Source organism: Heteronotia binoei, chromosome 4 (genome assembly GCF_032191835.1).
Source record: "Heteronotia binoei isolate CCM8104 ecotype False Entrance Well chromosome 4, APGP_CSIRO_Hbin_v1, whole genome shotgun sequence".
NCBI classification, from domain to species: Eukaryota; Metazoa; Chordata; class Lepidosauria; order Squamata; family Gekkonidae; genus Heteronotia; species Heteronotia binoei.
Window position 1 is genome coordinate 22,549,969 of NC_083226.1, and position 13,201 is coordinate 22,563,169.

Consider the following 13,201-nt stretch of genomic DNA (forward strand, 5'->3'; position numbering starts at 1 on the left):
AGTGGTCTGACCTAGCCTCAGATCGCAAAGCATGGAGGCACACCATCCACCAGGCTGTCTCTTCCTTTGAGAACACACGCATAGCTGGTCTTGAGGACAAAAGGAGATTGAGGAAGAATCGCGCTGCTACAGCACCAACCCCAAATCAGACTTTTCCCTGCAGCCGCTGTGGCCGGACCTGCCTGTCCCACATTGGTCTTGTCAGCCACCAGCGAGCCTGCAGCAAACGTGGACTATTGCACCCTTCTTAAATCTTCGTTCGCGAAGCCAAGCCGAGAGAGGACCATTTTCAGGTTGGAGATCTCCAAGATTCCTGGAGTTTACCCTGGAAAGACAATCTCTCTGGGGAAAGAGGCTCACATCATCTTGCTTCTATTGGAAACAGGGAAGGCAACTGGGGTCAAAACCGGGCTAGCTGTTGGGGGGCTGGTGGTGGTGATGTCATGTACAGCAAGACCAAGCTTCCTCAAACATAGATTTCTGCAGAAAAGGAAATTCTGAGTCAGATTCCCTTACAGCTGGTGGAGGCAGGGAGGGGGTGGAGAGACTCGGCCAAAGCAGACCCTGACTCATCCACAGCCCCCTCCCTGGATCTGGGGGCGGGCGGGGGGGCTCCACAGGAAATGAAGTCACTTCTGGTAGACCAAGGTGGGGGCAGGAGGCACAGTCAAGGTTTTTTTTTAAAAAAATGTAAGCGGTGGAGGGAGGGGCAACCCAGCCGAAGGAAACCATAAACCTCAACGAAGGTGGGGGGCCACGGCAAGGGAAGGAGGGGAATGAAGCAGAGCGAGCAAAAGAACCAGAAGGGTGTCCTTCCGCTCTCTTTAGGCTGTCCGTCGTCACGGGCGAGGAAACCCTATCGCACTCCGGGGCTTACTCGCGCGTCAACGTCGCCAGCCGCTCGAAGCGAGTCAAATTGTTTTTATCAACACATTACATCTTTAAATAAAGCTGATGCACATTTGGACATCTCTGCGTGGGGGGGGGGGATCCGGCTGCGCCTCCTCGGTCCCCTGTTGCTTCGGGGAGAAGTCGTCTCTCCAACCAGCAAAACTTCCTTCCCGAGTTAGCCCGGCTTATACTTCCTAGCGAGTCACTCGCCCCCTTCCCCCAAAAGCCAACCCCAAAGCTCTCTCTGCACAGCCGCGATCTTGCGAACACGAACTTTGGGCGGTGCCCCCCCCCCACCTTCGTCCACACTGAAAATCGGCGCTTTTACGCGGCACAGATGTCGCGCATGGTGACTTGGGAGGGCGCCACATGGTGTGTTTTTTTTTGGGGGGGGAAGGGGATTTCGTCTCGAGGAAGCGTGCCCCCCCGATCGCTCTGCAAGGGATCCGGGAGGAGGAGACCGACGGACCCCCGCAAGGGGATGTCGGCTGAAAAACCAACTTTTGGGAGGAGGGCGGGAGGAAGCCCCGGCCCCTCTCCGATGTCTCTCTTTCTCTCCCCCCGGCCTCTCCTTGCCACATTCCCCGATGAGTGAGCTCAGCTGTTCGCTCCGAGCTGCCTCTCTCCTTTTATGGTCAAACAACTCGGGCAGGGGCGAGGCGCCCGTCTTCTTCTTTTTTTTTTCCGCTTAAAAAAAAAAAATTGGCGATGAGTTAGGAAGTGGCGGGCCCGGTGCAGTTTCTCTTTTGCACTTTCCACTCTTTCCCCGCCTCCTGTTGGCGAGAGCCAGTCGGCGCCCGAAGTTGCGCGCAGGCCAAAGCGAGCGACGAGGCAGGCGAAAGAGAGCCTTCCCGGCCTCGGGGAGGAGCCGCCCCGGGAGACCTGGAAAAGAGGCTTTCCCTTCGCCCTCTCTCCACTCCCCCACCTTTCTCCTCCCACCCGCGGGGAATCCAATAACTGCTTCTCCCCTGGCTCGGAGGCGGCCGCATTCGTTTCTTGGAGCTGTGCCCTAAAGGTAAGCACGTCTTCTAGGCTCTTTCCAAAAAAACTCCACGCCTGACTTCGGGCGAGCTAAGTGTGAGAGTGCAGACGTGCTGTGGAAGTTGCGTGACCGGAGCGCCCCACTTGCCCGAGAAATGATTTAAAAAAAAGCAAAAAAGCTGGGCGCTCTGGACACGCGTTCCCCAGCGCACGTCTGTCTCGGCGCGCCCTTACAGAGCTGCTCTGTGCGCCTTTACGCAAAGGTGAGTATTTCAGCTGGGAACGCTCCCAGTCCCAGCAAAGGGTGGGTAGGACCGGAGTCGCACGGGATGGATTTGCGGTGGAACTTTACGCAGGTCTGACCCGTTGACTCGCGTGGGCTTGAATGAGTGTAACTGTGGTTGGGTTGCGGCGGGAACTACGTTAGGATGGGTTACATATTTGGGACGATAGTGGCCAAGCTCCCGGTAACAGCGTGCGCCGAGTCTTAGGCATGGTTGCTTGTGCGCAAGCCCTTCTTATTGAGTTCAGTGGGGGGTAACTTCCAGCTCAGAAGTTGAGTCGTCGCTGACCTTTTTAAAAAGACAAGGGCGTGTGAGTTTGAGAGTGCTCGGGTGCGCTCGCGCTATACTCGATAATGTATTTTGCAACTGGATTTCTACTGTGTAAGAATAGCAAAAAAGCCAGTTGCAAAATGCATTACTTTAGTGTAGTGTGAACGCACCCCCTTGTGTTTGCTCCCTGGGAAGTGGTAAGTCTCCTGGATCGCTGGGTCTTCTTTCCAGGAAGTCTTAAGCTATTGGAGGTGGGTGCGGGGAAATGGCCTTTCGGAGTGTTTCCTCCTTGGGGAAGCCTGGAGCTGAAAACCACGCCGAGGCGGTCTCGTGTCTAGCAAGCGCTTCTTTCCCCCTGCTCGAAGGAAATACCTCTCCGCCAGTCTCCTCCTTCGCCTTGTAAAGCCTTTGGCAGTTGGCTGAAAGTTGAGAAGCGGGCTGGGAGTTTTTTTTGGGGGGGGGGGAGGACGGCTTTGTGTGCGTGCGAGCTCGACACCACCACCCCCTTTTCCCAAAATCCCTGAGCATTTTTCCAGATGTGTGCCGTGCGTTTAGGTAGCGGAAAGAATCTGCCAGCCCTTGTGGGAAGGCGATTGTTGGAAGAACTCGGGGGTCTGTTCCAGGAAAGGGAGAATTGGGCTTGTGGATCAGTTTTCGAGTCTACTGTTTTTTTCTAAAAAAAAAAAATCAAAGACACAAAAAAAGACTTTGCTGAAGTGGGGAAAAAAATAAAGGGGTGTGTTGGAGTGAACTGTTTGCAAGAATATTAGCGGGATCACAGATCTCGCTTAAAGCATTCAGCTTGTTCTGGTTCTTGTGGGAGTTGGGGGGGAGGGAGGGAGGTGGGGTAACTTCTGCCGTAGCTGAGTAACGGGAAAATAACTTTTGCCAGAGTTTTGTAATGCTCTTTTTCTTGCCAACAAAGCAAATTGTGCAAGATTAGGCAGGGGTTGGCTCGGAGGAGGGAAGGGGGAGGAATGAAAACATGTTTGCTCATTTCGCTTTAGCTTGTCTGGTGTTCACCCAGAGAATGAAACGGAACCTCCCTGTGCAGGAGCAGTGCACCTTGGGCTATCAGGAGAAGACTATTGCCTTTGTGCCCGGCTTCGCAGAGGCCACTGCTGGAAGCAGAAGAAAATAGACTTTGATCAGGTCCAGTTTCTGCCCTCCTTGTAGCATCACGGGGCACTCCATAATCCTGCTTCTTCATAAATTCCCCTTTTGCAGCAATCCGATCAGTGTGTTCATTCATAGCCTGAGAAAAGGAACTCTTTTCCTCCCTTGCAGCACAACACACTATTGCTCAGATAGCAATCTGTATTTTATTTAGAATACTTGACTGGCAGGACTTTTTTTTTGTAGCAGAAACTCCTTTGCATATTAGGCCACACTCCGCCATGTAGCCACTCCTCTAAGATAGGCGTGTTGAACTCATTTGTTACGAGGGCTGGATCTGACATAAATGAGACCTTATTGGGTTGGGCTGGGCCATATCAGGCCAGGCCATGTGTATACCTATTTAGGTATTTATGAAGGACACAAACATAATGAGCCTGCCTTTGGCAGGGGAGGGCGGGATATAAGAATAAATTTATTATTATTATATTAATTAAATATTTTTTTTAAAAAAAACCCTTTAAAACATGCGTAAAACTTTAGCACTGGGGGGAGGAGCCTCAGCCAAGAGAAGAAAGAGAGATTTGGCTCAGTTCTGCTGTGTAATAGAGAGAGCCTGGAAAAACAAGCTCTGCCTTTCCCCCTTCCTCCCCAAGGGAGGAGCCTCAGCCAATTGAGGAAACAGGTTTTGCTTTGTAGTCCCTGTGTGATTGAGCAAGCCTTGCAAAGCAAGCTGTTATGCAAAAGGAAGCAGATAACAGCCAGTTTCTCAGGGGCCTGATAGGAGCCCTCTGGGGGCCTGATTTGGCCCCTGTGCCGCATGTTTGACACCCCTGTTCTAAGAGTTTACAGTAGGCCCTGTAAGAAGAGCCTTGTAAGCTCTTGGAGGATTGGCTACATCAGGGTAGTGTGGCCTAATATGCAAAGGCATTCCTGCTATTAAAAAAAGCCCTGTGATTGTGGTTTCTGTTGGAGCTCGTCATAAAAAGAATAAGTAGTAGTACACTACATTTGGTGCTCTTGCAATCGGTGGAAGACGGTAGTTTTGAAAGAGCTGGGGTTGATTCCAGGGTGGGGGGCAGAGTTTACAAACTCCCCTTGAAACCCCAAACCTCTGGGCGTGGCCTCGCCTAGTTTCAGTTCCCTACTGGTGGTGGCCCCTGAGCTGCCTTGGAAGCTGCAGCAGCTAAAATGCCTGGTTGTGTTGTGAACTGGCCTGTTAAACGGAGGTAGGAGGGGGAAGCTTAGTGGGTGATGTGTTCTTTCTTTCTCTTTAAATATAGCAATACACAGGATGTGGGCATAGTGGTCTGATTCTGCATCTGGCAGAGGCTAAGCCCAGACCACCAATCGCGTATTGGAGCCAGATAACAGCCAGTGTCTGCCAGGAGTTACTGGTAGGTTCATGTCTGTAGGCTGGGGAGGGGCTGTTGCCAGGGCCGGCTCTACTACTAGGCCAGCCTTCTGGGGGTGCTAAATTGGGCGCCCCCAATGTGACTTGGTGACGTTATCAGTGCAGGGGAGCACCAGTTGTTAGCCTTGCCTGGGGTGCCACACAGTCTAGGGCTGGCCCTAGCTGTGGCTCAGTGGTAGAGGATCTACTTGGCATGCAGAAGGTCCCAGGTTCAATCCCCAGCGACTTTCTTTAAAGGGACCATGTGGTAATTGACGCAGAAGACTTCTGCCTGAGGCTCCGGAGAGCCAGTCAGAGCAGACAATATTGACTGTGATAGACCATGGGTCTGATCCAGTATAAAGCACCTTCCTGTCTTCACGCTGTGCTCTGGAGTGACCGGCCTTCTCTGCATTTCAGGAGCCTGCACAGGGAGGGAAGGGTGAACCAGAGCAACGGATGCGGCTTTCAGAATGGAGCAGGGAAAGTTTGACTTGTTCCCTGCTTCAAGGGCTGAGATTGTGTTTCTGAACTGGGATAAAAAAGAACTAGCATGGAAGGGGAAACCTGCTCTGCCCTGGATAGCCCAGGCTGGCCCAATGTTGTCACATCTTGGAAGCTAAGCAGGGTCAGCACTGGGGAGTATTTGGATGGGAGACCTCCACGGAATACCAGGATTGTTACGCTGAGGCAGGCAATAACGAACCGCCTCTGAAGGGCCCTTGCCTTGAAAATATAAAGCAGGGATGTCAAACATGCGGCCCGGGGGCTGAATCAGGCCCACGGAGGGCACCTATCAGGCCCGCAAGCAACTCACTGTCATCTGCTTCCTTCTGCATCACAACTTGCTTTGCCAGGCTTGCTCAATCGCACAGCAGAGCTACAGAGCAAAGCTCCTCCCTTGGGGAGGAAGTGGGGGAACGATAGCTAGCTTTGCCAGGCTCTCGCAATTGCACAGCAAAACTACTGAGCCAAGCCTCTCTTCTTTCCGTTGGCTGAGGCTCAACAAGCCAGTGAGGTGGATTAGACTGAGTGTGTGTGTTTGTCTGTCTTCTTTATAAAGTTTATATCTCCCCTACCTATTACATTTTATGATACACATGGCCCGGCCCGACAAGGTGAAGATCCGGCCATCATAACGAATGAGTTCGACACTCCTGCGTTACAGGGTCACCAGAAATCAGCTGTGACTTGACACTTTCCACCACCCAAGGGGAAGTGTAGACAGACTCCTTCTCTTTGCATTCAGATTGCCTCTGAATGCATGAGCGTCGTTTGGACATGTGCTTCCTGTAGCCTGGAACGGTGCAGTTTCCCTTTTGTTTCTGCTAATTGTATAAGCTGACATCTGATCAGCTCTCCCCCGCTCCTGTCAAAATGCTGTCTGCTCCATCTAGGCACTAATCCCTGTGTAGATTTAATGTACCCTTGCCGGATTATATAATTTGTGTCTGGTAGGCTTTGTCAATAATGCTGTAGGTTGTGTATTTTTTTGTTTTGGAGGGGGGCGGGGAGACATGTTGCTGAGGCTGTGGCCTGAGAGCATGGGTGAAGTTTGGCATTTTAACAGTTGCTGTTAGAACTACAGAACGCCTAGGAGGCTGGCTGGCTGACGCAGTTGCACACATAAATCAACAACGAGGGGGGAATGACTAGTTAGCTGTAGAAGTCATGGTAAACTGATATGGTCAGCCTCTCCCAGCTGTTGCATCATGAGGGTATTCCTTTTGTTTAAGATATTTCTGTCTCCTTGCAGGACTGGATCTATATGTTTTTTGAGGGGGTGGGGCAAAATTAAAAAATTATGCCCCCTTATGGGCCATTCTGTCTTATGGTCCCATATAATACAATGGACTCCATACCTAATTTGGCGCCCCCCCCATCGGCACCCGGGGCAAACACCCTCCTCTGCACCCCCCCCCCCCCGATCCAGCTCTGTCCAGCATTTTTTTTAAAAAGAAGCTGTTTTTCTCCAGGCCAGTTTGACCAGGGATCCTGGAGGTTTTCTGACGTCTTCTGGGCATGAAGCAGGGATCAGTAGGGATCTATACTCCCTCTAAGCAATGTTCCCTCTAGGCTGCAGAGTCTTGTGAGCAAAAATTCTACTTTGTGAGCTACTGGCATGAAAGTTGTAAGCTACTGTATAAATTAGCTTGCTCTGGGGTCATCCTTCCTGAGCTAAGGCGAAAATACTGGAGCTGGAGGCTAAAAATGCATGAGCTAGCTCACGCTAACTCAGTTTAGAGAGAACACTGCCTCTAAGCTGTGGCGTCTTGTGAACAAAAATTCTACTTCATGGGCTACTGGCATTAAAGTGAGCCAGCGATTTGGCTGCTTTATAAATTAGTTGGCTCTGGGGTCATCTTTCCTGCACTGAGACAAAAAATGTGTGAGTTGGAGGCTAAAAAATTGTGAGCTAGCTCACACTAACTCAGCTTAGAGGGAACACTGCTGGGGATGTATGTGTGTGGGGGGGAGGGGAGGTATTTGTGAATTCCCTGCATTGTGCAGGGGGTTGGACTAGATGACCCTGGAGGTCTCTTTCAGCTGTGTGATTCTGTTATTCTATGATATTGTGAAATGTTTAAATACTTAAAAACCAAAATAAAAGCCCCTTTCAGTCCTCTCATAGCCCTCTCTTAGAAGCTCACACTTAAATAATTGCATGGAGCTACATGTGTGGAGGAGAGGGATCCCCAGCTCTTTGGAGCCGGTGGGGACCTAGGGATTCTGACACAGTGTGGTGGGCACAGCAACAAATTGGCTGCCACAGGAGGTGGAACCAACAGCAAAATGTATGCCACATTTACCTCCAGGAATATCATGATGATCCTTGTATTGTGGTGACAGCTGCTATCAAAGAAACATTTTTAAAAAAATCTGTGCAGCCACACCAATCTCCAGTAGCTTCTTCTCACCCCTCCCATTTTTTAAGAACACTTGACAGGCTCCACGGTGCCCACGGGCACTATATTGGGGACTCCAGTGGGGAGTCCCTTGTCAGTTTCCTCCCTAAGATAGGTGCCACCACGGAGCAGGCCCTGCTGCCTCTGCCAACACTGCTGAAAAACTTTTTTTTTTTTTTTTAGGGGTAAAAGTTCTGAGGAGAGGAGGCGCTTTTTGAAAAATTGTATGTTGGGCTGTCACAGTCCAGCTTTCCAAAAATCAGTTGGAGATTGCATTTCTTCTTAAGGAGACAGCTGCCCTGAAGGCTTTTTAAAATTTATTAGTACATTTTTATAAAAGTCCACCCTTCTTCCAAAGAGTTCAGGATAGTATATATCATTCACTCCTCCTCTTACAACAACCCCATTATGTAGGTTCGGTGTAGAGAGCCAGTTTGGTATAGTGGTTAAACGCGCGGACTTTTATCTGGGAGAACCGGGTTCGATTCCCCCCTCCTCCACATGCAACTACTGGAGTGACCTTGGGTTAGCCACAGTTCTTGCAGAGCTGTTCTCTCAAGAGCAGTTTCTGTCAGAGTTCTCTTGGCCCCACCAACCTCACAGGGTGTCTGTTGTGGGGAGGAGAAGGGAAAAGAGATTGTAAGCCGCTCTGGGACCCCTTCAGGTAGTGAAAGTTGGGGTATAAATCCAATCTCTTTTCTTCTTCTAGGTTAGCTCGCAAGGAAGTGGTTGCCCAGTGAACAGTCGATAGTGGATGAAGCTTTCCTAGATCAGCCCCTTAATTGTACTGGGTTAAGAGCCCTTGCTTTCCTAGGCACTGTCATGGAAGATGTCACGATTCCCCTAGTTTCTTAAAAGGCGCTTATGTACCTTCTTGATGCCATTTCCTTCCTCCGTCCCTCCCAAGTAGCTGGGAAGTGAGGTGGCGCCAAAGCAATCCTGGAGTCTTCTACATTTTGCAACATGGCTCAGGAAATTTCTTCCCTGGGGCGGACTCCACAACTCGTTCAGGCCCGTCCAGATGCTGCTGTTGGCTGGCATGGACAGTAGAGCTCAGCAGTTCTGGGATGCATGTCTACGTTGTGTAGAGTCTCTTGTTTCTTGACAACCAGGCCTCATGTTGGGCAGGAGCTCATGGGAGCGGAGCTCCAGAACCTCTACATTTTATTGTGCTCTTTCTTACCCCCCCTTTCCAAATACTTGCTTCTGGGCTCCACTGTTGAAGCCCCCTGTGAGAATTTTGCTGAACTCTTAAGATTTGACAAACTTTCTAATATTTCCCCCCCACAAAAAAAATGGAAAATACCCGAAAGATATAAAGCAGACGGATGGAAATCTTCTTCATGCCACTGTGCACTGGCCACATAGGAGAAAGTCATTTAAAAAAGTACGATGGGACTGACCACAGTGGCATGAAGATTTCCACCTGTCTGCTTTATATCTTGTGGGTATTTTGCATTTTTTGTGGGGGAAAATACTAGAGTTTGTCAGATCTTAGAGTTCAGCAAAATTCTCACAGGGGGTTTGAACAATGGAGCCCAGAAGCAAGTCTTGTGAGCAAAAATTCTACCTTGTGAGCTACTGGCATTAAAGTTGTGAGCTGCTGCATAAATTATTGTGCTCTGGGGTCATCCTTCCTGAGCTCAGACAAAAAATATGTGAGCTGGAGGCTAAAAATCTATGAGCTAGCTCATGCTAACTCAGTTTAGAGGGAACACTGGATGGGCGTAAGGTTTTATTAGGACAATTCTAATTCAAGAAACATTTTAAGGTAGATGCTGAGCTGATATAATTTAGCACACCTTCCGGTAATGTTAGGGGTGCGTGGCATATGCAAGAGTTACGCAAACGAGTTGCGCTAATGGGCTCTGGCACCTCTTTTTCTACAAAAGGGCCCCTGACGACAGCCAGAGCCGTGATCTTTAAAACAGCCTCAGTCTCCTTGTTCATCAGCTGACAATGGCCTTGGAAGGGTTTGAGGTCGTTGGCGAAGCAGGCGAGAGGGAGGCGATTGGCAGAACAGCTGCGGGAGGACGTGGCCACGGATGGCATGTGCCAAAGGATATTGTCCCGGGGTGGAGGAGGTGGGAACAGCTGCTCTGACTGTGGAACTGTCAGTGTAGTCCTTAACCCTCCTCTGTCCCCTGAAGTCCGCCGGCGTCAAGGAATAAAACTCTCTTGGCCTTGGGTTGCATTTGTCAGTGGCTTTGTGAGACAGCTGACCGGCCAGCTCTGTGTTCGCGTATGCCAGATGTCCATTTTTTCACTAGGTCCAGTCTGCCGTCTTTTAGCTCAAAACGGAGAAAGGTCACTCACAGACTTGAGAAGGAATACAGCCGCATGGTTATAGTGACGGAATAACGAAATAATAATAAGGCAGTTACAGAAACTAACAATGATTAACAACAAGGAGGAAGGAGTCCTGATGCGCAGGGGGTCGACTTGAAATTTCCTGCTTCAACCAGTCTTCATAGATAGGGTGCTCCATTAGTGTCAAATCAACTACAAAAAATAAATAACACTAAACCAGGGGTGTCAAACATGCAGTCCAGGGGCTGAATCAGGCCCCCCAGAGGGCTCCTATGGCTGTCATCCACTTCCTTCTCTTTATCTCTTGCTTCCTTCTGCATAATAGCTTGCTTTGCAAGGCTTGCTCAATTGCACAGCACAGCCACAGAGCCAAGCCTTCCTTCTATTGGCTGAGGCTCTTCCCCCCCCCCCCCCAGTCCCCTGGGGATGGAAGGAAAGAGCCAGAGCTTCCTTTGCTTAGTTCCCTGGATCCCATGGGAGAAATACAAAGAAAGTACTTTTAAGACCAACGAGTGCTAACATTTTGAGCATGTTTTAAGTTCTTTTAAATATATATATATATATATATATATATTTAATTTGTTTGTGTCCTTTATAAAGTTTATATCTCTGCTACCTGATCTTAAATAGGTACACACATGGCCCGGCCTAACAATGTCTCATTTATGCCATATCTGGCCCTCATAACAAATGAGTTCAGCATCTCTGCACTAAACAATCAAATGTTCCTACTGCAGTTATGTACATGATTATAAATTATCATCGCGACTCCTTCTTGTTAATCATTGTTAGTTTCTGTAACTGTACCTTGCCTTATTATTATTTCATTATTTGGTCACTATAACCTTGTGGTTGTATTTCTTCTCAAGTTTTTTAGATCAGGCAGCAGGTGTGATCAGAAAACGTCAAAGTACCACAGCCTTGTTTTTCTCAGCTGCTTTAGAGGAAATGACAAGCTGGTGATTTCTCTAGTCTAACTCTGGTAGCAGGCAGAATGGGAGAGAGAGAGACTCTTCGGGGTGGGTTTTTTTGTGACTTGCAAAGGTTTTTTGTAGCAGGAACTCCTTTGAGAGCCAGTTTGGTGTAGTGGTTAAGTGTGCGGACTCTTATCTCGGAGAACCGGGTTTGATTCCCCACTCCTCCACGTGCACCTTCTGGCATGGCCTTGGGTCAGCCATAGCTCTGGCAGAGGTTGTCCTTGAAAGGGCATCTTCTGGGAGAGCTCTCTCAGCCCCACCCACCTCACAGGGTGTCTGTTGTGGGGGAGGAAGGTAAAGGAGATTGTGAGCCGCTCTGAGACTCTTCGGAGTGGAGGGTGGGATATAAATCCAATATCATCATCATCTTCTTTGCATATTAGGCCACACATCCCTGATGTAGCCAGTCTTCTTGGAGAGCTTACAATAGGCCCTGTAAGAAAAGCTCTGTAAGCTCTTGGAGGATGGGCTACATCAGGGGTGTGTGGCCTAATATGCAAAGGAGTTCCTGCTACAAAAAAAGCCTTGGTGGCTTGTATCAGGAACAACTGAAGAATTCAGACTGGGAGGGTTGCCTTCCGATTCTTTTGCATGTCTTAAATATGGGCTGAAAATAGCTGGGTTCTGGTCCAAAAGGCTTTAACGGTCTCTGGAAGTAACAAGACCTGCTGTTGGCTGGCAGGTAGAGTTGACGGTGGATACTTGGGGGAGCCCTTGAGGTTTCGGTTGCAGGCACCATTTTGAGACTGGGCTTATAGGTTGCTGGAAACTGCTGGCTCTTTGGGGACTGGCAGAGGAATCAGCATGGCTGATCTAGAGCCTGAGAATTTGGCCTAAAATTTTGTTTGCTGTGGGATAATGGTAGTGTCCTTATGGTGATGATACAAAGTAGGTTAGGCTTATTTGATTTATATCCCGCCCTCCCCATCAAGGCAGGCTCAGGTGTAGTACTGTTGAGTTGTAGTGGACTTTTGGCAATTCCATAGGGTTTCCAAGGCAAGATGTGTTCAGGCAGTTTGCCATTTCCTGCTTCTTTGTAGCAACCCTGGATTTCCTTGTAGGTCACCCAGCCAAATTATAAACCAGTGCTATTCTTTTCTGAGATCTGATGACATTGGGCCGGCTTGGGCCTACCTAAAAAGGTAAAGGTCCCTAGTGCAAGCGCTGAGTTATTACTGACCTCAGATCACAACGTTTTCTTGGCAGACTTTTTACGGGGTGGTTTGCCATTGCCATCCCCAGTCATCTACACTTCCCCCCCAGCAAGCTGGGTACTCATTTTACTGACCTCGGAAGGCTGGAAGGCTGAGTCAGTCTCGAGCCGGCTACCTAAACCCATCTTCCGCCGGGATTGAACTCAGGTTGCGAGCAGAGCTTGGACTGCAGTACTGCTGCTTTACCACTCTGCGCCATGGGGCTCCTATGCCTATGGGGAAATCTCTTCCTCTTGGAAAAGAGGGACAACGCCAGAGGTGGGTTCCCCTTTAGAGAAATCTTGGGGCTGATATGGCCCTCAAAACGGCCTCCTTCCAACATGTTGAGGTAGCCTCTTGCTGGGAACTTTGTATCCACCTTTGTGGTGAAGAGTGTGTTTATGTGGAGGGTACCAATCAGAGGAAAGGTTACCGTTTTGTGCTGGTTAGGTGAGGGCTGGGCTGGGTCTCAGCACCACTCATGGTCATGGATAAAAGAGGAGACACTTGTAACAGATACACATTTAGGATATCTTTCTTGGGCAAATCAGGCTCTTGGTTTGTAGGGGAAGCAGACTTGTGCGTTGCTTGAAACTTTCACCCACGGTGTTGCATTTGGAGTTGAACTTTTTTAAAAAGCCCTTCACGACGTTCTTGCACTGCTAAGCCTTTTAGCAATCCACTGCAGTCTGGGCGTTCGGTTTTATCTGTCTCCATCTGAGCCAGCCTCGCCCTGAACGAGAGGCCCGTGTCAGCGAGAACAGCGGCGATCCCTTGACCTACGTGCCTTCTGGTCTCCCTTGCTTGCAAATAAAAAGACCAGCAGTGGGACGGGCGGGCTTTAGGACAGCCTCTCCGTGTAGCCGGGGCTGGGAAAGGA

At 49.6% G+C, this 13,201-nt stretch overlaps 1 protein-coding gene across 2 annotated transcripts in view; it reads left to right on the plus strand.

Annotated features, from left to right (window-relative positions):
* Positions 1-1,821: 1,821 nt before the first annotated feature.
* ZYX (zyxin) overlaps positions 1,822-13,201 on the plus strand; it is a 45,364-nt gene continuing 33,984 nt past the window's right edge. For both annotated transcript variants that reach the window (XM_060236945.1, XM_060236946.1), the window contains exon 1: positions 1,822-1,906. The gene's annotated coding sequence lies outside the window, so the exon portion shown is untranslated. The remainder of the gene's footprint in view (positions 1,907-13,201) is intronic.